A 22189-nucleotide genomic window follows, 5' to 3' on the forward strand; every position below is an offset into this window, starting at 1 on the left:
AAGTCCTGCATTTTGAGTTTCGAGTCCTTTCAAGTCATTTAACCACAGACTAATATATTTACACAGATTGTGTATGCTTTTAAAACACTGTATTTATTTATTAAAACAAGTGCATTTGAAATTGCAGGGAAAAAGATAGTGCTGACATTGCACTTCAAAATCCAGTCATTTTAAACATGTAACTCATTCCTTTACAGAATAAACACATTTGAAAAAAACAAGTGCAACTGTACTTATTTGCACAAAAGTGTTAACATTGTATTTCCATGGCATATTGCATTGTAACTAGTTCCACAGCAGTTTCTATCCTGTTCTTACCTTATCTCATTGATCTCATCTCATACTGTATGTGTGTTTATGTGTGCGTACACATGAAAAACATAACAAATATATGAACATAACAATGAACAGAGTTGTACTTTTTAGATGTCAGGACCCTATGCAATATGTACACATATTCTTAATATAGTATACATTTTAACTGACCTTTATTTGACTATGTTTGTCTTTTTGTAGGTGGCTAAAATACGCGGTGCTGCTGACTGCCGTCTAACGTTACGTTACTGTGTGTGATACATTGACTAACGTAATGTTACTGTGTGTGATACATCGACTAACGTAATGTTACTGTGTGTGATACATTGACTAACGTTACGTTACTGTGTGTGATACATTGACTAACGTAACGTTATGTGTAGCTACCTCATGAAACCCTGCTTAAAAAAAAATCACTTGACAAAAAGTATGAATAAGGTAGCAAACTGCAGTGGACGCAACAGATTGCCGTGTTTGCAATGACGTTATAACCATAGACATCTTATAAGTAGACGCAGCATTGGTTGCTGTGACGTGAGCAATTTGCCCGCCATCTTGAAGTGCTGATGAGGAGCCGGCGAGCAGCCTAAACTGACAGTTGAAAGGTAGAAAACAAAGATGGTGTTCAGCGTTTTCCTGCTCAAATGAGCAGACTGTTGATAATAGGAATCGGGGGATTACTTTTCACAAGTAAGATTTAACATTAACGTACTATTGGTTGTATTTTATGAAAATAATATTACCACAGAGTTGAGAAGGATCAAAGATCTTCAATATTTGTATGTGAAAATCACAAAGAAATCTTCTGGGGGAGGATGACGCCCCTACAGGGGTTTGGTTTACAAACTTTCAGCCCCACCTAAAACAAAATTCACCAGCCACTACTGATTATGATGCATTCTCATTTTAGGCAAAGTATAAGACAATACTTTCTTAACAGTATAATTGTAACCAGGAATCAGTCTTCAAGTAACAATATTCAAATACTAACATTGTTGGGTTAAACAGAATTTGGTTTTATTCTGAATCCAGTGAAACAGATTGGTGGTTTTAGCTGATATGAAGACTTTCAGGTGTTTATATATGTTTAAGTATTTGGCAGACGCTTTTATCCAAAGCGACTTACATAAAATAATACATATAAAACAATCACTGCAAACATTATCATTTAAGGGAAGAATGTAATAGAAAATATCAATACAAAGTGTCAAGACGGAATAAACTCTCTGCTGCTGCAGCAACAGAGATACAGTCTATATGTCCCTAAGATATATAGATATCTAATGTATTCATACATTGTTTATGTAGGATACACGCATATGTATATAAAACCTAATCATATTGTTTCTTCAACTTAAAAATAGTTTACCGTTTTTTTCCCCCTTCTCTGGGATTATATTCCCAGTTTTGATCTCGGACGTCTGGTCACTTATAGCGTATAAGAATATTATATTACTGTTAAGCAAACTATGAATAATAAAACACGCCAAAACATGTGTCTGTTACACACGTATGACAAAAAAGCGCGTGAAAATCAGTGGTATTCAGTGAGGTAAAATGAATTAAATGCGCTGACAGTTCATTGCTCCTGCCAAATGAATTGCACTGAGTGGAGCGGATCACCACTCCAAGATGGCGGCCCCGCGCCTCGTCTGCGCCAGTAGGCAGTAGCGCTCTATGCTGCGTCTACTTATAAGATGTCTATGGTTATAACGTTAGCAGTGAGTTTGCAGCCTCACTGATTTAACTACACAGCAAATAAAAGTCACGTTACTTAGCCAATAAACGTTATCTTACATTCAAAACTTACCCTTCTTTGTGCAACTTCAAATGTCGAACGAAGTTGGAAGTTGTTGCGTCTCCGTCTGTAATATTCGAACTGTGTGATTTGCATACGGCAATTCGTTTTTTGTTGACCAAGTCGTAGTTTTTATACCCGAACGAAACCAACTTTAACATAATTGTTTCTCACTGGCACGTTGTTGGACCAACTCTTGGTCATTGGTTGTCCTGCAATTTGATTGGATGAATGCTGTGTGATGAAAACAACGTAGTTCTAATTTGATTGGCTGTTGTACTGACAGCACACCGGCTGACAGGAATAACACGCTGATAGACAGACGAAGAAAATGAAAAATACGGAGCGCTCCCAAATAACTTTTTAAGCTTTGGATTTTGGGGAAAGTGGCAAGTCATGTCAAGTCAAAAGGCTCAAGTCCAAGTGAAGTCACAAGTCATTGATGTTAAAGTCTAAGTCGAGTTGCAAGTCTCTTTACATTTTGTCAAGTCGAGTCTAAAGTCATCAAATTCATGACTCGAGTCTGACTCGAGTCCAAGTCATGTGACTCGAGTCCACACCTCTGGTTGGCGCCATGCCACGCCCACATTCTGTCATTTGCAAAACATATTATGCAGTTTATCATGACCCATCAGTTTAGTGTCTGTCTCTGATCAGCTAAAGTGCAGAAATGACAGTTAGATTGGTGATGGGGTGGGGCAGTTTTTCCTGCTAGGCCCCGCCCACTACAAAGATTGAGAAACAGATACTGACCCATCGGGCACTTCAGAGTGTCATCATCATTTTTGGACGCCCAAAATATAAAATTTCTCGCTATACCTGACCCCCCCTGCAAAATATAGGGACTTTTCATTCATGCATGTTAGGGACCTCAAGAAGGCGCTTAAACGTATCAGAGCCACCCCCCCAGAAACTGAGTAAAATATCGCTACTTTGTGGATCTGTTTGACACACTACGCAGAGAATGATCTTGAATTGCTGGTTTACATGTCAATTATATATCTAAATTGTTTTAAGTGGGCGTTCCGTGAAGGACACGGTCCCTCTTCTTATCAGCAGGTGCATCCCTTTTTAGGGGGGCTGCCTTCTCACTATAAGCGTTAACTCCTTTTGCTATTATTGCGTTGAAAGGGTTGGTCTCCTAAATCTTTAGTAAAACTTGGCCAAGTACTATTCTGTCTCAGTCATCCTTTTTACTTAACATATACAGTATGTCATCCAAAAGAACTTGGGAGTGACCAGTGTGTTTTATTCCCTGAGAGGAAGACTGGTCGTGCGCAACAATACTATTGTTGTGGATGATTTGAATGAAAGAGATTGTGGAGGAGGGCGTGGTTTGCGCACCTGCTGCGGAGGGAGGGGTGGGGGAGGGATTGGTTTTGAAGTACAGCTGGCAGGTGATTGGATTTCCCCAGCTGTGGCTGATCATTTAATCACCTGTCATTCCTACCAGTAGCGGTCGGGTCCATGAGGGGAACACACGCTGGAGAGACACGCTGGAGAGACACACACTGGAGAGACTGAAAAGTCGTGGAGCTGAGTGCTGTCGCTGTGTGTGAGCAAATTAAAAGATTGTTAAACCAAGACTTCCTGTGCTCCAGTGCGAGTCTGTCGGTGTCAGGGGAACCCACGGGAGAGGAACTGCTACATCTGGTGCCCAACTTCCCTGACGCCAAGGATGACGGCGCCCAACCTGCTGGCAGTGCTGGGGCAGGTTTTGGCGGAGGTGACAGCTGCGAGCCAGCAGCAGATGGAGGCATTCCGACTCCAGGTGGCACGGCAAAGCCAGATTTTGCAGTCGCTGGTGGACCGGGTTGGGGCGGCGGCGCCAACATCAGCAGCCGTGTCTGTCCACCGGATGGCGGAGATGGAGGACCCCCAGGCTTTTTTAGCTATGTTTGAGGCCACGGCAGTGGCTTGCGCTTGGCCGGAGGCAGAGTGGGGAGTGTGGCTACTACCACTGCTGGCCGGAGAGGCGCAGTGGGCGGCGCTCAGCCTGCCGGCGGGATCCCAGGTTCGGTTCCAGGATCTGATGCGGGCTGTGCTGGACCGAACAGGCTGTTCAAGCGAAGACCACAGACGCTGGTTCCGGGCGCTATGTCTGGGGCCGGAGGATCGGCCGTTAGTACTGGGGCAGCAACTGCGGGATGCGGCGACGCGCTGGCTGCAGCCAGGGGAAGCCGAAGGCCAAGTGGTGGAGCTGATTGTGCTGGAGCAGTTCCTGGAGGCGATCCCGGCGCGAACATTGGCCTGGATCCGCTAACACTGCCCCAAATCCTGGCAGCAGCGGTGGTTTTGGCCAAGGATCACCTGTCGGTGCACCGCAAGGTGCGAAAGGGGGAGAGGACTGTTGAGGCGGCCTAGCCTCCAGTACCGGCGCCGCGCAGGCTGCGCATGCCAAAGGCTGAGGCGGTCCGCCGGTTCCATGGCACCGGATTAATGATCCATCACTTTCTTCTGCCTCACAGGCCCCGACCGCTGCAGATGCTGTACTTCCCCTGCAGACGGCTCCCCGGAGGCCTGGGCAGGCGTGCTGGGGGTGTGTGCAGCCCGGTAATGTGTGTCGGGAGTGTCCGCTCATAGAGGTGGGGCAGGTGATCCGGGTTGTCGGGCCCCCGGTACCCTCCCCCGGGCCGGGAGAGACGTACTGTGTTTTGGTAAGGATCCGAAGGGTTACACACCTGGCGATGGTGGATTCGGGCTGCGAGCAGTCTCTGATCCACCAGGATCAGGGAGGTAGGTGGCACTGGTGAGGATTAGATGTGTGCATGGGGATGTTCACGAGTACTCTGTAGTGCCGGTGGAAATTTGATATAAGGGGGAAAAATATAGTATTAAGGTTCCGGTAAATTCGCACCTGACGCACCCCGTAATCTTGGGAACCAATTGGGCAGGGTTTAATGACCTAGTGGGGCAGTGCGCGGGGGTGCGTTCACGACCGGTAGGGAAATGGGATATCTGTGCTGTTCTCAGTGGTGACGCAAGGTCATCCGACACTGCCAAGGGGGAGGGGGAACCGGTGGGGGCTTTGCAGTAAGTTCCCAATGGCTCCCCATGGAAGATTTTCCACTTGAGCAGTCTCGTGATGATACTCTACGCTCAGCCTTGGACCAAGTGATATCAATTGATGGTCAGTTGGTGCACCCAGGAATAGCGCGGGTATTTCCCCACTTTGCATTGATCAGGGACAGATTATACAGAGTGAGTTGTGACACTCAGACAGGACAGGAAATCACCCAGTTGTTGGTGCCGAAAAGCCGTCGGGAAATGATTTCGGCTCATTATAACCCCATGGCCGGACATATGGGGTACGATAAAATACTAAATCGAGTAATGGTCCGATTCTATTGGTCAGGCATCCGGGCAGATGTGTGCCGATGGTGTGCCAGCTTGTCAATCCAGGGGCCACCCCCAGAGCGCCTTTGCGGCCATTACCACTCATTGAGGTCCCGTTTGAACGGATTGGCATGGACCTTGTCGGACCATTTCACCCGAGTACCCGGCAATATCGTTTTGCGTTAGTTCTGGTGGATTACGTTTGGCCGGGGGCGCAGATGGCCGTAGCTGATTTTCTCTCCCGCTCCCATATGGAGGGATGGGTAGTAGGTGCTGCCGGACGGCTTCTCGGCCTGAGTCTGGTCTGGCGGTGGAGGTCTGTGGAGGAGGGCGTGGTTTGCGCACCTGCTGCGGAGGGGGTGTGTGTGGGGGATCGGCTTCGAAGTACAGCTGGCAGGTGATTGGATTGCCCCAGCTGTGGTTGATCATCTAATCACCTGTCATTCTTATCAGTAGCGGTCGGGGCCATGAGGGGAACACACGTTGGAGAGACACACTGAAAAGTCGGGGAGCGGAGTGCTGTCGCTGTGTGTGAGCAAATTAAAAGATTGTTAAACCAAGACTTCCTGTGCTCCAGTGCGAGTCTGTTGGTGTCAGGGGAACCCACAGGAGAGGAACTGATGCAGAGATCAATGCTGTCTTGTGATAAACCGATATGTGTTATTGTTGTCTATTTACTATACGAAACATACACGTATTTGTTTTACTTTGTATCAATTCCATCGTGCATACAAAAAGGTTTTAGTGTGAAAATACAGCTGTTTATAGGTCTTTTTCCACCAGCCAGGATATGCTGGCGTCAAGTTCAATCTTCGAGAACATCATGAAACTTATTAAATGGGTAGGTATTTATTTTATTATATACTGACTTATTTCAGCTTTGCTAGTTTTAATTTGTGTGCTTGTTGTTGTAAACAGTCCCCTCCAAACCTCCCCAACTTGTCACTCGCTTGTGAATAATGTAAGAAAGTGGCGTGTTGGTCCTCCGTGGAGATTAGCGCGCTGATAACTCATTACATGCCAGAGAAAACTGGTTTGCCATCGCATAATCCAGGTGTCTTAATCCGTTTTTTCAGAATCCAGACACGATCAGATTAAGGTGTTTCCATGTGCTGTAGAAAGCTTAGTTTGAGCCAAATTATTTGAGGAATCAGACTAATGCATGGAAACAGACTGACTGGTAGTTACAGAGTTAGGGTTTAGCATACAGTACATTGTTCGTTAGCGTTCTGTATCGCATTTAAACGGTCCTTTTGTCTGCGATATATAGCTTTTCCTAGTTAACCCTCCAAGCAGCTTGTCCAGAAACGACACTCAGAGAGAGCCAAAAAGATGGGCTTTTGGAGCAAAATGTATGCACGTTTTTTACTAAAGCATCATTATTTTAGACCACAAGGGAGGGTGTCAAATGGATATTAGAATCACAGTATGTCACAAGTTATTTGGAATGGGGAATATTTCTGAATAAAAATCTGAATTACGATTCCTGATCAACAACCTGCTTTTTGCAGATGATTTGGTCCTGATGGCTTCATCTGGCCAGGATCTTCAGCTCTCACTGGATCGGTTCGCAGCTGAGTGTGAAGCGACTGGGATGAGAATCAGCACCTCCAAGTCCGAGTCCATGGTTCTCGCCCGGAAAAGGGTGGAGTGCCATCTCCGGGTTGGGGAGGAGATCTTGCCCCAAGTGGAGGAGTTCAAGTACCTCGGAGTCTTGTTCACGAGTGAGGGAAGAGTGGATCGTGAGATCGACAGGCGGATCGGTGCGGCGTCTTCAGTAATGCGGACGCTGTATCGATCCGTTGTGGTGAAGAAGGAGCTGAGCCGGAAGGCAAAGCTCTCAATTTACCGGTCGATCTACGTTCCCATCCTCACCTATGGTCATGAGCTTTGGGTTATGACCGAAAGGACAAGATCACGGGTACAAGCGGCCGAAATGAGTTTCCTCCGCCGAGTGGCGGGGCTCTCCCTTAGAGATAGGGTGAGAAGCTCTGTCATCCGGGGGGAGCTCAAAGTAAAGCCGCTGCTCCTCCACATCGAGAGGAGCCAGATGAGGTGGTTCGGGCATCTGGTCAGGATGCCACCCGAGCGCCTCCCTAAGGAGGTGTTTAGGGCATGTCCGACCGGTAGGAGGCCACGAGGAAGACCCAGGACACGTTGGGAAGACTATGTCTCCCGGCTGGCCTGGGAACGCCTCGGGATCCCCCGGGAGGAGCTGGACGAAGTGGCTGGGGAGAGGGAAGTCTGGGCTTCCCTGCTTAGGCTGCTGCCCCCGCGACCCGACCTCGGATAAGCGGAAGAAGATGGATGGATGGATGGATGATCAACAACCTACGGGTTAGAGCCAATTCAATTAAAAGTATTTCAAAGACTCAAATTGAAATTCAAAATTTTTGAATTTTACACGTATTTCCCGCCAATCCAGGAAATACGTACGGACATGGCAGAAATGTAGCAAAAAGTCACGCAAATCGTGGAAATACGGACCAATAGATTTTTTCTTTGCCCACGGACAAATCTTGATACGGACACAAAACATTAATGGCAGAAATGTAGCAAAAAGTCACGTGTAAAAAGACCGCCAATCAAGGAAATATAGATGGACAGTTTATTTTTATTTTTACCGCAGACAAATCACGATGCGGACACACAACGCCAGAAATGTAGCAAAAAGTCACGTGTAAAAAGAGCGCCAATTAAGGAATGAAGGACGGACAGTTTTCTTTTTCTTTTGTACCCACAGACAAATCATGATACAGACACACAACTCTAACGGCAGATTTAAAAAATTTTTTTACCCATATAGACAAATCATGATACCCTGCCCTGCACTCTTTAGTAATTACATGCTGCCGCTAGGCGACATCATACGCAAATACGGTGTTAGCTTTCATTGCTATGCTGATGACACCCAACTCTACATGCCCCTAAAGCTGACCAACACGCCGGATTGTAGTCAGCTGGAGGCGTGTCTTAATGATATTAAACAATGGATGTCCGCTAACTTCTTGCAACTCAACGCCAAGAAAACGGAAATGCTGATTATCGGTCCTGCTAAACACCGACATTTATTTAATAATACCACCTTAACATTTGACAACCAAACAATTACACAAGGCGAATCAGTAAAGAATCTGGGTATTATCTTCGACCCAACTCTCTCGTTTGAATCACACATTAAGAGTGTTACTAAAACGGCCTTCTTTCATCTCCGTAATATCGCTAAAATTCGTTCTATTTTATCCACTAGCGACGCTGAGATCATTATTCATGCGTTCGTTACGTCTCGTCTCGACTACTGTAACGTATTATTTTCGGGTCTCCCTATGTCTAGCATTAAAAAATTACAGTTGGTACAAAATGCGGCTGCTAGACTTTTGACAAGAACAAGAAAGTTTGATCATATTACGCCTATACTGGCTCACCTGCACTGGCTTCCTGTGCACTTAAGATGCGACTTTAAGGTTTTACTACTTACGTATAAAATACTACACGGTCTAGCTCCGTCCTATCTTGTCGATTGCATTGTACCATATGTCCCGGCAAGAAATCTGCGTTCAAAGAACTCCGGCTTATTAGTGATTCCCAGAGCCCAAAAAAAGTCTGCGGGCTATAGAGCGTTTTCTATTCGGGCTCCAGTACTATGGAATGCCCTCCCGGTAACAATTAGAGATGCTACCTCAGTAGAAGCATTTAAGTCCCATCTTAAAACTCATTTGTATACTCTAGCCTTTAAATAGCCCCCCTGTTAGACCAGTTGATCTGCCGTTTCTTTTCTTTTCTCCTCTGCTCCCCTTTTCCTTGAGGGGGGGGGGGTCACAGGTCCGGTGGCCATGGATGAAGTGCTGGCTGTCCAGAGTCGGGACCCGGGGTGGACCGCTCGCCTGTGCATCGGCTGGGAACATCTCTACGCTGCTGACCCGTCTCCGCTCGGGATGGTGTCCTGCTGGCCCCACTATGGACTGGACTCTTACTATTATGTTGGATCCACTATGGACTGGACTCTCACAATATTATGTCAGACCCACTCGACATCCATTGCTTTCGGTCTCCCCTAGAGGGGGGGGGTTACCCACATATGCGGTCCTCTCCAAGGTTTCTCATAGTCATTCACATCGACGTCCCACTGGGGTGAGTTTTTCCTTGCCCGTATGTGGGCTTTGTACCGAGGATGTCGTTGTGGCTTGTGCAGCCCTTTGAGACACTTGTGATTTAGGGCTATATAAATAAAGATTGATTGATTGATTGATTGATGATACGGGTAGACAACTTAAAACACGCACACAAACATGGACGGACAGATGTTTTTAAATTTGTACCCACAGACAAATCATGATATGGACAAACTCAGACGGCAGAAATGTAGCAAAAAGTCACGTGTAAAAAGACAGCCAATTGAGGAAATACGGATGGACAGATTTTTTTTTGTTTTTTTTACCCACAGACAAATCATGATACGGACACACAACGGCAGAAATGTAGCAAAAAGTCACATGTAAAAAGACCGTCAATCGTGGAAATACGGACAAACCGATTTTTTTTTTACCCACAGACAAATCTTGATACGGACACACAACATTAACGGCAGAAATATAGCAAAAAGTCACGTGTAAAAGACAGCTAATTGAGAAAATATGGACGGACAGATATTTTTATTTTTACCCAAAGACAAATCATGATATGGAGACACAACATTAACGGCAGAAATGTAGCAAAAAGTCACGTGCAAAAAGCTCGCCAATCGAGGAAACATGGATGTACAGATTTTTTTAAAATTTTTGCCCACAGATAAATCATGATACGGGTAGACAACTTAAAACACGCACACGCTACTCTGAGACACAGACACACACATTTAGTACACAGACACGTGAATTGGATTACAGACGCACAGATTTGTAGAATGTGCAGGAGTACCTAACAATGAGGCCAGTGGGGAGACATCATACTTGCCAAGCAGGCCCGGCCCTAACCAATCTGGCGCCCTAGGCAAGATTTTAGGTGGCGCCCCCCCACATCGGCAGTGAAGTGTATATACTCACAAGAACCTAAATAGCTTTGTCTTTGACCTTTTTTTTTTTTACTTACCGTATTTTCCGCACCATTAGCCGCACCTAAAAACCACAAATTTACTCAAAAGCTGACAGTGCGGCTTTTAACCCGGTGCGCTTTATATATGGATAAATATTAAGATTCATTTTCATAAAGTTTTGTTCTCGCAACTTCGGTAAACAGCCGCCATCTTTTTTCCCGGTAGAACAGGAAGCGCTTCTTCTTCCACGCAAGCAACCGCCAAGGTAAGCACCCGCCCCCATAGAACAGGAAGCGCTTCTTCTTGTACTGTAAGCAACCACCCGCCCCCGGAAGAAGAAGAAGCGCGGTGCATGCTGGGATATGTGACGTTTCATTTCCATTTGTGTGTTTATGTAAAGACCCCAAAATGGCTCCTATTAAGTGTGTTGTCTGTCTAATTATAAATAATGCAGACGAGGCGTGTTAACTGAGTTCTCAACGTTTACTCACAGCGTGCTCATAACCACATTCTAACTGCCAGCATACAACGCTTCTCAGGGCTACCGCGCATGCTCGTCACTATCGTTGCATGCTGGGTAGTGTAGTTGTTATATTTGCTAGCTCATAACATCACATTAAGAGACACGCTTACGCGCTTAATTCCATACTCGCCGTCATTCCGGGTGGATTGACAAAAGAACTCCAGCCGCTAGATATTGGTGTCAACAGGGCATTCGAAGCTAGACTGCTAACTGCGTGGGAACAGTGGATGACGAAGAAGCGCGCGGTGCATGCTGGGATATGTGACGTTTCATTTCCATTTGTGTGTTTATGTAAAGACCCCAAAATGGCTCCTATTAAGTGTGTTGTCTGTCTAATTATAAATAATGCAGACGAGGCGTGTTAACTGAGTTCTCAACGTTTACTCACAGCGTGCTCATAACCACATTCTAACTGCCAGCATACAACGCTTCTCAGGGCTACCGCGCATGCTCGTCACTATCGTTGCATGCTGGGTAGTGTAGTTGTTATATTTGCTAGCTCATAACATCACATTAAGAGACACGCTTACGCGCTTAATTCAATACTCGCCGTCATTCCGGGTGGATTGACAAAAGAACTCCAGCCGCTAGATATTGGTGTCAACAGGGCATTCGAAGCTAGACTGCTAACTGCGTGGGAACAGTGGATGACGAAGAAGCGCGCGGTGCATGCTGGGATATGTGACGTTTCATTTCCATTTGTGTGTTTATGTAAAGACCCCAAAATGGCTCCTATTAAGTGTGTTGTCTGTCTAATTATAAATAATGCAGACGAGGCGTGTTAACGGAGTTCTCAACGTTTACTCACAGCGTGCTCATAACCACATTCTAACTGCCAGCATACAACGCTTCTCAGGGCTACCGCGCATGCTCGTCACTATCGTTGCATGCTGGGTAGTGTAGTTGTTATATTTGCTAGCTCATAACATCACATTAAGAGACACGCTTACGCGCTTAATTCAATACTCGCCGTCATTCCGGGTGGATTGACAAAAGAACTCCAGCCGCTAGATATTGGTGTCAACAGGGCATTCGAAGCTAGACTGCTAACTGCGTGGGAACAGTGGATGACAGAAGGCGAACACACCTTCACTAAGACAGGGAGGCAGCGCCAGACGACGCCAACATCTGCCAGTGGATCGTAAATGCCTGGGCAGATATTTCGGTCACAACTGTGGTCCGAGCTTTCCGGAAGGCAGGATTCACAGAACTGCTGGACAACAGTGACACTGACTCCGATGACTTCGACGAGACGGAACCGGCCATTTTGGATCCCACATTTGCCCAACTTTTCACTTCGGACACCGAAGACGAAGGATTTACGAATGAAGAATAACTTCAGAAAGTGAGCGCTATGTTTATTTTGTGTGTTGTGACATTAACGTTCGAGCAACATTATGTTGCTATTGCTCTGCACTATTTTGAATTTTACTATGTTTGTGATTGCACATTTGCGTACATTTTGGGAGTGAACAGAGTTGTTAGAACGCTGGTTTTTAATATATTATTAAAGTTTGACTGACCTATCTGACTGTTTTTTTTGACATTCCCTTTAGCGCAGCGTAGGCGCGGCTTATAGTCCGGGGCGGCTTATAGGTGGACAAAGTTTTGAAATATGCCATTCATTGAAGGTGCGGCTAATAACCCGGGGCGGCTTATAGTGCGGAAAATACGGTACAACTATACCTAATATATAAAGGGGTGGAAAAGTGACTATTACCTGCAGGGCAAACATTAGCTAACCAGAAGGCAATAACAATGTAAACAAAAAACACCTGCTTGGGAGAGATCTAATACAAACATTTATATGCACGTACAACACTTAGAACTTTTAGCATATCAGTATGTGGAATTAAATTATGGAATGGATTAAGTAAAAAAGTTAAAAATTGTACTGATATGATCCAGTTTAAGAGGTTGTTCAAAATAATAGTGCTTACAGAGTACAAAGAAGAAGAATTATGAGAAATACTTTCAACCTTATTGAAAATAAGATATTCTTCATCTCAGTATGTTAATAATGACTGAATTAATTAATTAATTACATAGTACAAAACTGTTGTATACTAACTCATAGATGTTATTTTATTATATAAAAAGGTCAGTAAATGATTCTATATATTTGTAAACGCTTTGAAGTGGGAAAGAGGTAGGATTAAATAAGCTTTGCTTCTTCCTACTCCTTTTCGGGCATGATGTAAAATGAAATGATATGAAATTGTGTGATGTGTTATGATGTAAGTGTGTTCATGTTCCAAATAAACTAAAGAAAGAAAGAAATGTCCCTGAGGAATGTAAAGTGGGAGTACTGTAATTACCTAACGTTACATTATTATTTTCCATAACAATTTAGCCCCCTCCACAATATTAACCCGACGTTAAAACACAACTATTAGCAATTGCCGAATCATGTAACATTAGCTTAATGCTAAAAAGCCAGGTTACTATCACATTCTGTAACAGACAAATAATTTCATGTAGGCTAACGTTACCTACCTGCTACCTCTGTCTTTGCTCGTTTCTCCTCCTCTTCTTTTCTCTTTTTTCTTCCCTGGGCACCTGACAGTTTTGGCATCTTGTGTTGATTTTTTGATGTGGGGACGTCCAAAAAGAGTCACGATACGGGAAGGGAGGGGGCGCACTGTGCGGGGGGGGGGGGGGGGGGGGGGGGGGGGGGGGCGTAATGTTGTAACAAATAATATTTCTATTAAATAGGCTTTACTTTGCATTTTATTTAACGTGGGATTATTTTTTGTATTTAGAAATAATAGTACCAACTTATTTATTTATTTTTTTTTTTCTCCCAACATTTGTGGCACTGGCGTGGCGCCCCCTGATGGACGGCGCCCTTAGCATTTGCCTATACGGCCTATGCCACGGGCCGGCCCTGTTGCCAACCCTCCCGAATTTTCCGGGAGACTCCCGAATTTCAATGCCTCTCCTGAAAATCTCCCGGGACAACCATTCTCCCGAATTTCTCCTGATTTCCAGCCGGACAACAAGGCACGCCCCCTCCAGGTCCATGCAGACCTGAGTGAGGACAGCCTTTCGTCACGTCCGCTTTTTCTCCATATAAACAGCAGAGGTGGGACCAAGTCATTGTTTTGCAAGTCACAAGTAAGTCTCAAGTCTTTGCCCTCAAGTCCGAGTCAAGTCCCGAGTCAAGACAGGCAAGCCCCGAGTCAAGTCCAAAGTCAAGACTGGAAAGTCTCAAGTCAAGTCCTAAGTCCTGCATTTTGAGTTTCGAGTCCTTTCAAGTCCTTTTAACCACAGACTAATATATTAACACAGATTGTGTATGCTTTTCAAACGCTGTATTTATTTATTAAAACAAGTGCATTTTAAATTGCAGGAAAGAAAATTGTGCTGACATTGCACTTTATAATAGCACTATTAACCAGTCATTTTAAACATTAACTCATTCCTTTACAGAACAAACACATTGAAAAATAAAGTGCAAATGTACTTATTTGTACAAAAGTGTTAACATTGAAAAAACATGACATATACGTGAACATAACAAAAAAGTTGTACTTTTTATATGTCAGGGCCCTATGCTGCATTGCATTTGCAAAAGACCAAATTAGCCAAGAGTCTGTCAGTCATTTGTGCACGATGGGGGCGTAGTATGATGCCACCATGGCTGAAAACTCGCTCCACTGGAGCACTGGAGGCAGGCACTGCCAAGACTCTCATGGCCACTCGGAACAATGAAGGAAGAGTCTTCATGTTCAATGCCCAGAACAAAAGGGGGGAGAGAGTTGTTTTGGGTTGGTGCACTACTTGTAAGTGTATCTTGTGTTTTTTATGTTGATTTAATTAAAAAAAGAGAAGAAAAAAAAATAATTTCTTGTGCGGCCCGATACCAATCGATCCACGGACCAGTACCGGGCCGCGGCCCGGTGGTTGGGGACCACTGAGGTAAACAACCAACAGTATGTCAGAAAGCTAGCTAAAACGGTACACATATTCATAATATAGTATACATTTTAACTGACCTTTATTTTACTATTTTTGTCTTTTTTTAGGTGGCTAAAAAACGCGGTGCTGCTGACCGCCGTCTAACGTTACGTGTGATATATTGACTAACGTAACCCTGCTTTAAAAAATCACTGAACAAAAAGTATGAATAAGGTAGTGAACTGCAACAGATTCCCGTGTTTGCAATAACGTTATAACGTTAGCAGTGAGTTTACAGCCTCACTGATTTAACTACACAGCAAATAAAAGTCACGTTACTTAGCCAATAAACGTTATCTTACATTCAAAACTTACTGTTCTTTGTGCAACTTCAAATGCCGGACGAAGTTGGAAGTTGTTTCCTCTCCATCAGTAATTTTCGAACCGCATGTGTTGCATACTGCAAACCGTTTTGTGTTGACCACCTCGTAATTTTTATACCCAAACAAAATTATTTTAGGTATCATTTTTTGTTCACTGGCGTGTGGTTTGGACATGTCTTCTTCGTTGGTTGTCCTGCAATTTGATTGGATGAATGCTGTGTGATGAAAACAAAGTAGATCTAATTTGATTGGCTGTTGTACTGAGAGCACACCAGCTGACACACGCAACGCTGATAGACAAGTACACAATGAAAAATACGGAGCGCTCCCGAATAACTTTTTCATCTTTGGGTTTTGGGGAAAGTAGCAAGTCATGTCAAGTCATGTCAATTCAAAAGGCTCAAGTCCAAGTGAAGTCACAAGTCATTGATGTTAAAGTCTAAGTCGAGTTGCAAGTCTTTTTACATTTTGTCAAGTCGAGTCTAAAGTCATCAAATTCATGACTCGAGTCTGACTCGAGTCCAAGTCATGTGACTCGAGTCCACACCTCTGATAAACAGCATGCCAGCCCAGTCACGTTATAACATCTACGGCTTATGGAGAGTGCGCAACTGCACACACAACAAGTTAAAGTTAATGTACCAATGATTGTCACACACACACTAAGTGTGGTGAAATTATTCTCTGCATTTGACCCGTCACCCTTGATCACCCCCTGGGAGGTGAGGGGAGCAGTGGGCAGCAGCGGTGGCCGCGCTCGTGAATAATTTTTGGTGATTTAACCCCCAATTCCAACTTTTGATGCTGAGTGCCAAGCAGGGAGGTAATGGGTCCCATTTTTTAGTCTTTGGTATGACTCGGCCGGGGTTTGAACTCACAGCCTACCGATCTCAGGGCGGACACTCTAACCACTAGGCCACCGAGTAGGTTAACAAGTTAACAAGAAGGAGACGAAGCAGAAGAACGAAAAAGAGACGGGTAAGAAGAAGTACGCTTGCAATTCATCAGAGAGGGTCTTGAGCATGGTTAGAAAGATAGCGACAGAGAATAGAACGAGGATCAAATCAAATCAAATCAACTTTATTTTTGGACAATTCAACCCTAAAATCACTCCTTTCCTGCAAATTAAATTTCACAGATGCTGCCCATACCTATGCTCCTTCAAAGGCTGTGCTACTGGCTGCAAAGCATTGCACTTTCAAATACAACAATGAGTAGAGGAGTGTTATGTGTGTATATGTGTAAATAAATGAACACTGAAATTCAAGTATTTATTTTATTTATATATATATATATATATATATATATATATATATATATATGTCTTAATAAGGTTACCCAAAAAATAGTGCTCGATACCGTAGTAGAGCGCAATATATGTATGTGTGGGGAAAAAAAATCACAAGACTATTTCATCTCTACAGGCCTGTTTCATGAGGGGGGGTACCCTCAATCGTCAGGAGATTTTAATGGGAGCATTCGCATACCATGGTTTATATAGGGCACAGAGTGGGTGGGTACAGGCTGGCCTAGGGGCGTGGTGATTGGCTCATGTGTTACCTAGGAGATGTTTCCGTCTATGGCGGCATGTTGTTACAATTTCGCTGCGCTTGTTGAGGGATGACAGGTCTGGACGGTAGATGATAAACAGTTTCTCTTTCAAGCATAGGTTGCATCTTTTATTACCACTATTGTAAGGTGTGCTGGATGCAAGAATTTGCCATGTTATTGAATATTCAACATTATTGTCTTTGAGGTCCCAAATGTGTTTGCTGAGTTCTGTGGTATTTCGCAGGTTTTTGTTCCTGAAAGAAGCCTTGTGGTTGTTCCATCTGGTTTTGAATTCTCCCTCGGTTAATCCTACATATGTGTCGGATGTGTTAATGTCCTTGCGTATTACCTTAGATTGGTAGACAACTGATGTTTGTAAGCACCCCCCGTTGAGTGGGCAATCAGGTTTCTTTCGACAGTTACATGCTTTGTTGGTTTTGGAGTCGTTCTGACTGGGGGTCGACGGCTCATTTGCAATTGTTTTGTTGTGGTTTGAGATGATTTGTCGTATATTGTTCATGCAGCTGTAGCTCAATTTGATGTTGTTCTTGTTGAATACTTTTGAAAAGTATTCAACAAGAACAACATCAAATTATATATATATATATATATATATATATATATATATATATATATATATATATATATATAAAATAAAATAAATATATATATATATATATATATATATAGCTAAAATTCACTGAAAGTCAAGTATTTCTTTTACATATATATATATATATATATATATATATATATATATATATATAAAAATATATATATATATATATATTAGAGATGCGCGGTTTGCGGACACAACCGCGGAGTCCGCGGATTATCCGCGGATCGGGCGGATGAAATTAAAAACAATAAGATTTTATCCGCTCGCGGGTCGGGTCGGGCGGATTAATTAGATATTTTTTTTATTTTTTTATTTTTTTTGCGGGTGGCAGTTAAACCAATTCGGAAATATATATACATAGTTAAATGTTGTTACCCACATACGAAAAACGAGCAGGCACCTGCTGCATATTCCACAACAGAAGAAAAAAAAAGAAAAGAGATGGACACTTTTACGGAGCGGAGAAGGGACGCCTCGCCGGGGTCCGGGACCGAGGCCCCTTCCCCCGAGAGGGCCCCACCGGGAGCCGTAGCTGAGGCGATCCGCGAGAAGGGCCCGACGCACGTCCAGGGTCACTACCGCGCCCACCGCACCGACACCCCGCCTCGTCCGCTTTCGCAGTGCGCTCACGAAAGGGGTGGGGCTCACCCTGGTTGATATAGAGAGCAGGACGGTGGCCATGGAATTTCATTTAAGGTTTGTGATAAACCATCAAACTCATTCGTTAAAAGGACTCTATAGTAATATAAAGCAAATTTTTCTGGACATTATCATGCAAGAAAAGTTTATTTTTGGGATCGCGATCACCGCGTAATGATTTTTAAAGGTTGCATTACATTATTAACTGTCCCATGTGATCAGCCAGTGCGATTGGAAGTCCATGCTCAATTATTGCCTCCGTAAATAAAACTTCGGCATTTATCACATCCAAAGAATCTGTTTGGGCGACGAAAAACGTTGAAAGTTTTCCACTTGTATCGCTAGCAACGGCATTAGACTTGTGTTTTTTTGTCCCAACGTGGTCTTTTACATCGCTAATTCCTCCGTGTCCGATCGAAAAATCTTGTCTGCACAAGGTGCAATTCGCGTAGTTTTCACCCTTTTTTTTTTTTTTTTATTAATATTAGATATATAACAACGGGCGGATGGCGGGCGGGTGCAGTTCTGATCAAACGTTACATCGGGTGGATGGCGGATGGTTGACGACTTTCTGACGCGGTTGCGGATGAAATAAATTGCCTATCCGCGCATCTCTAATATATATATATATATATATATATATATATATATATATATATATATGTAAAATTTCAGTGAATTCTAGCTATAAATATACTCCTCCGCCTTAACCCCGCCCCCAGCCCCGCCTACCTCAACAACTGCCCCCTCCCCCCAATCTCCCGAATTTGGAGGTCTCAAGGTTGGCAAGTATGGGAGACATTCATAAATGGAATAAAAGATATAACAAACAAAAGTTGATAGTTAATCTTGCTGTGGTTTTATAGCAGAGGAAACTATGACTCTGGTGACTTTCTTCTGGTATGGAGGCTGTGATGGATGACATCAGGCCACATGGTAGCGGGTCTGCGAAGGGAGTATCATCTTTTCTTGAAGGAAGCGACGGTAATCTCCGTGTCAGGAGGGTCATTACAGTAATGGAAAAGATTTGTTCGGCTCTACTCGGCCATGTGCTGGACAAGACCACCACGCAGTGAGGGGCGAGGGGGGTACGGGTCGGATCAATGAGGTCAACGTTTGATACCCTCATCGTCACCTCGGGCCGTTCTTTCGTTTTTTCACGAAACGCCTATTTTGTTTTTACTGATACTCTTTTGTATTGCTTTCTACTTTGCAGCAACAGGGGGCGCAGTGATGGATGACCTGCTGAAACGCCGTACTGCGAGGTGGCAGTGTGATCCATGCAGGTCCGGTTTCCATGTTTTCCTCTTTAAAATGAACTTGTAGGTGCCCGTTATCAACAACACAAACAATTATACAAAACCCAAAACCAGTGAAGTTGGCACGTTGTGTAAATGGTAAATAGAAACAGAATACAATGATTTGCAAATCCTTTTCAACTTTGGTTCGGAGGACATGACGTCCACATTTTCCAAAAACAATTTGAAATGTGGACTCGTCAGACCACAGAACACTCTTCCACTTTGCATCAGTCCATCTTAGATGAGCTCAGGCCCAGCAAAGCGCTTTTGGGTGTTGTTGATAAATGGCTTTGGCTTTGCATAGTAGAGTTTTAACTTGCACTTATGGCTTTGGCTTTGCATAGTAGAGTTTTAACTTGCACTTACAGATGTCGCGACCAACTTTTCTGAAGTGTTCCTGAGTCCATGTGGTGATCTCCTTTACACACGGATGTCGCTTTTTGATTCTCCTGAGGGAGCGAAGGTCACGGGCATTCAATGTTGGTTTTCGGCCTTATGTGCAGTGATTTCTCCAGATTCTCTGAATCTTTTGATGATATTACGGAGCGTAGATGGTGAAATCTCTAAATTCCTTGATATAGCTGGTTGAGAAATGTTCTTAAACTGTTGGACAATTTGCTCACGCATTTGTTGACAAAGTGGTGACCCTCGCCCCATCCTTGTTTGTGAATGACTGAGCATTTCATGTAAGCTGCTTTTATACCCAATCATGGCACCCACCTGTTCCCAATTAGCCTGTTCACCTGTGAGATGTTCCAAATAATTGTTTGATGAGCATTCCTCAACTTTCTCTGTCTTTTTTGACACTTGTGCCAACATGTTGCAAGCATCAAATTCCAAATACCAAATTTGCAAAAAATAACTAAGTTTTCCAGTTTCAATGTTAAGTATCTTGTCTTTGCAGTCTATTCAATTGAATATAGGTTGAAAAAGATTTGCAAATCATTGTATTCTGTTTTTATTTACCATTTACACAATGTGACAACTTCACTGGTTTTGGGTTTTGTACATCCAGGTCATCCAATGATTGAAGTGTCAAACATGCCATCCAAACAATACACCGTTTGTTGACAAGAAGATGTGACAGGGCATTCCATTGTCACAACTGGATCGTTTACGTTTTGCCTCTCATCCAAGGTGGCATCATCAGTTCGTGCTCACAGGTTATCACAGGTCACTGGTTAGACCGAGTCCTACAACTACTTATATTCTACAGCAGGGGTGTCATTTTCATTGAGGGCCACTTCACCGATGTGAAAAGGGGTGTCAAAAAATAAATACATTGATTTTCGAATTAATCGTGATTCTCATTTGAAATGATTCTTAATCGATAAAAAAAAAAAAAATCTATTTATTTTTTAATTTTTTTTAGGGATTTGGGTTAGAGTTAGGGTTAGTCCTGTCCAGCTACTCAGGAAAGTCATATTGTTGATGTACTGATTTACTTTAGAAAAGAGAAATGTTATTCTCATTTGACTTTATTAAATGTTCGGGTCGAATTTTACTAAACAAAACCAATTTTCTTTGAAGTAATATATAAATTGATCAGAGCTGTTTGTCTATTCTTTGGAGGAATGTAGTTAATCATAGAACTGGCACCCAATGTTACTAAAAAAAGTAGTGATTTTGAATCGAGAATCAATCAATCAATCAATCAATCAATCTTTATTTATATAGCCCTAAATCACAAGTGTCTCAAAGGGCTGCACAAGCCACAACGACATCCTCGGTACAAAGCCCACATACGGGCAAGGAAAAACTCACCCCAGTGGGACGTCGATGTGAATGACTATGAGAAACCTTGGAGAGGACCGCATATGTGGGTAACCCCCCCCCTCTAGGGGAGACCGAAAGCAATGGATGTCGAGTGGGTCTGACATAATATTGTGAGAGTCCAGTCCATAGTGGATCCAACATAATAGTGTGAGAGTCCAGTCCATAGTGGGGCCAGCAGGACACCATCCCGAGCGGAGACGGGTCAGCAGCGTAGAGATGTTCCCAGCCGATGCACAGGCGAGCGGTCCACCCCGGGTCCCGACTCTGGACAGCCAGCACTTCATCCATGGCCACCGGACCTGTGCCCCCCTCCCCTCAAGGAAAAGGGGAGCAGAGGAGAAAAGAAAAGAAACGGCAGATCAACTGGTCTAACAGGGGGGCTATTTAAAGGCTAGAGTATACAAATGAGTTTTAAGATGGGACTTAAATGCTTCTACTGAGGTAACATCTCTAATTGTTACCGGGAGGGCATTCCATAGTACTGGAGCCCGAATAGAAAACGCTCTATAGCCCGCAGACTTTTTTTGGGCTCTGGGAATCACTAATAAGCCGGAGTTCTTTGAACGCAGATTTCTTGCCGGGACATATGGTACAATGCAATCGACAAGATAGGACGGAGCTAGACCGTGTAGTATTTTATACGTAAGTAGTAAAACCTTAAAGTCACTTCTTAAGTGCACAGGAAGCCAGTGCAGGTGAGCCAGTATAGGCGTAATATGATCAAACTTTCTTGTTCTTGTCAAAAGTCTAGCAGCCGCATTTTGTACCAACTGTAATTTTTTAATGCTAGACATAGGGAGACCCGAAAATAATACGTTACAGTAGTCGAGACGAGACGTAACGAACGCATGAATAATGATCTCAGCGTCGCTAGTGGACAAAATGGAACGAATTTTAGCGATATTACGGAGATGAAAGAAGGCCGTTTTAGTAACACTCTTAATGTGTGATTCAAAGGAGAGAGTTGGGTCGAAGATAATACCCAGATTCTTTACCGAGTCGCCTTGTGTAATTGT

Source organism: Nerophis lumbriciformis, linkage group LG29 (assembly GCF_033978685.3).
Source record: "Nerophis lumbriciformis linkage group LG29, RoL_Nlum_v2.1, whole genome shotgun sequence".
Taxonomy (NCBI): domain Eukaryota; kingdom Metazoa; phylum Chordata; class Actinopteri; order Syngnathiformes; family Syngnathidae; genus Nerophis; species Nerophis lumbriciformis.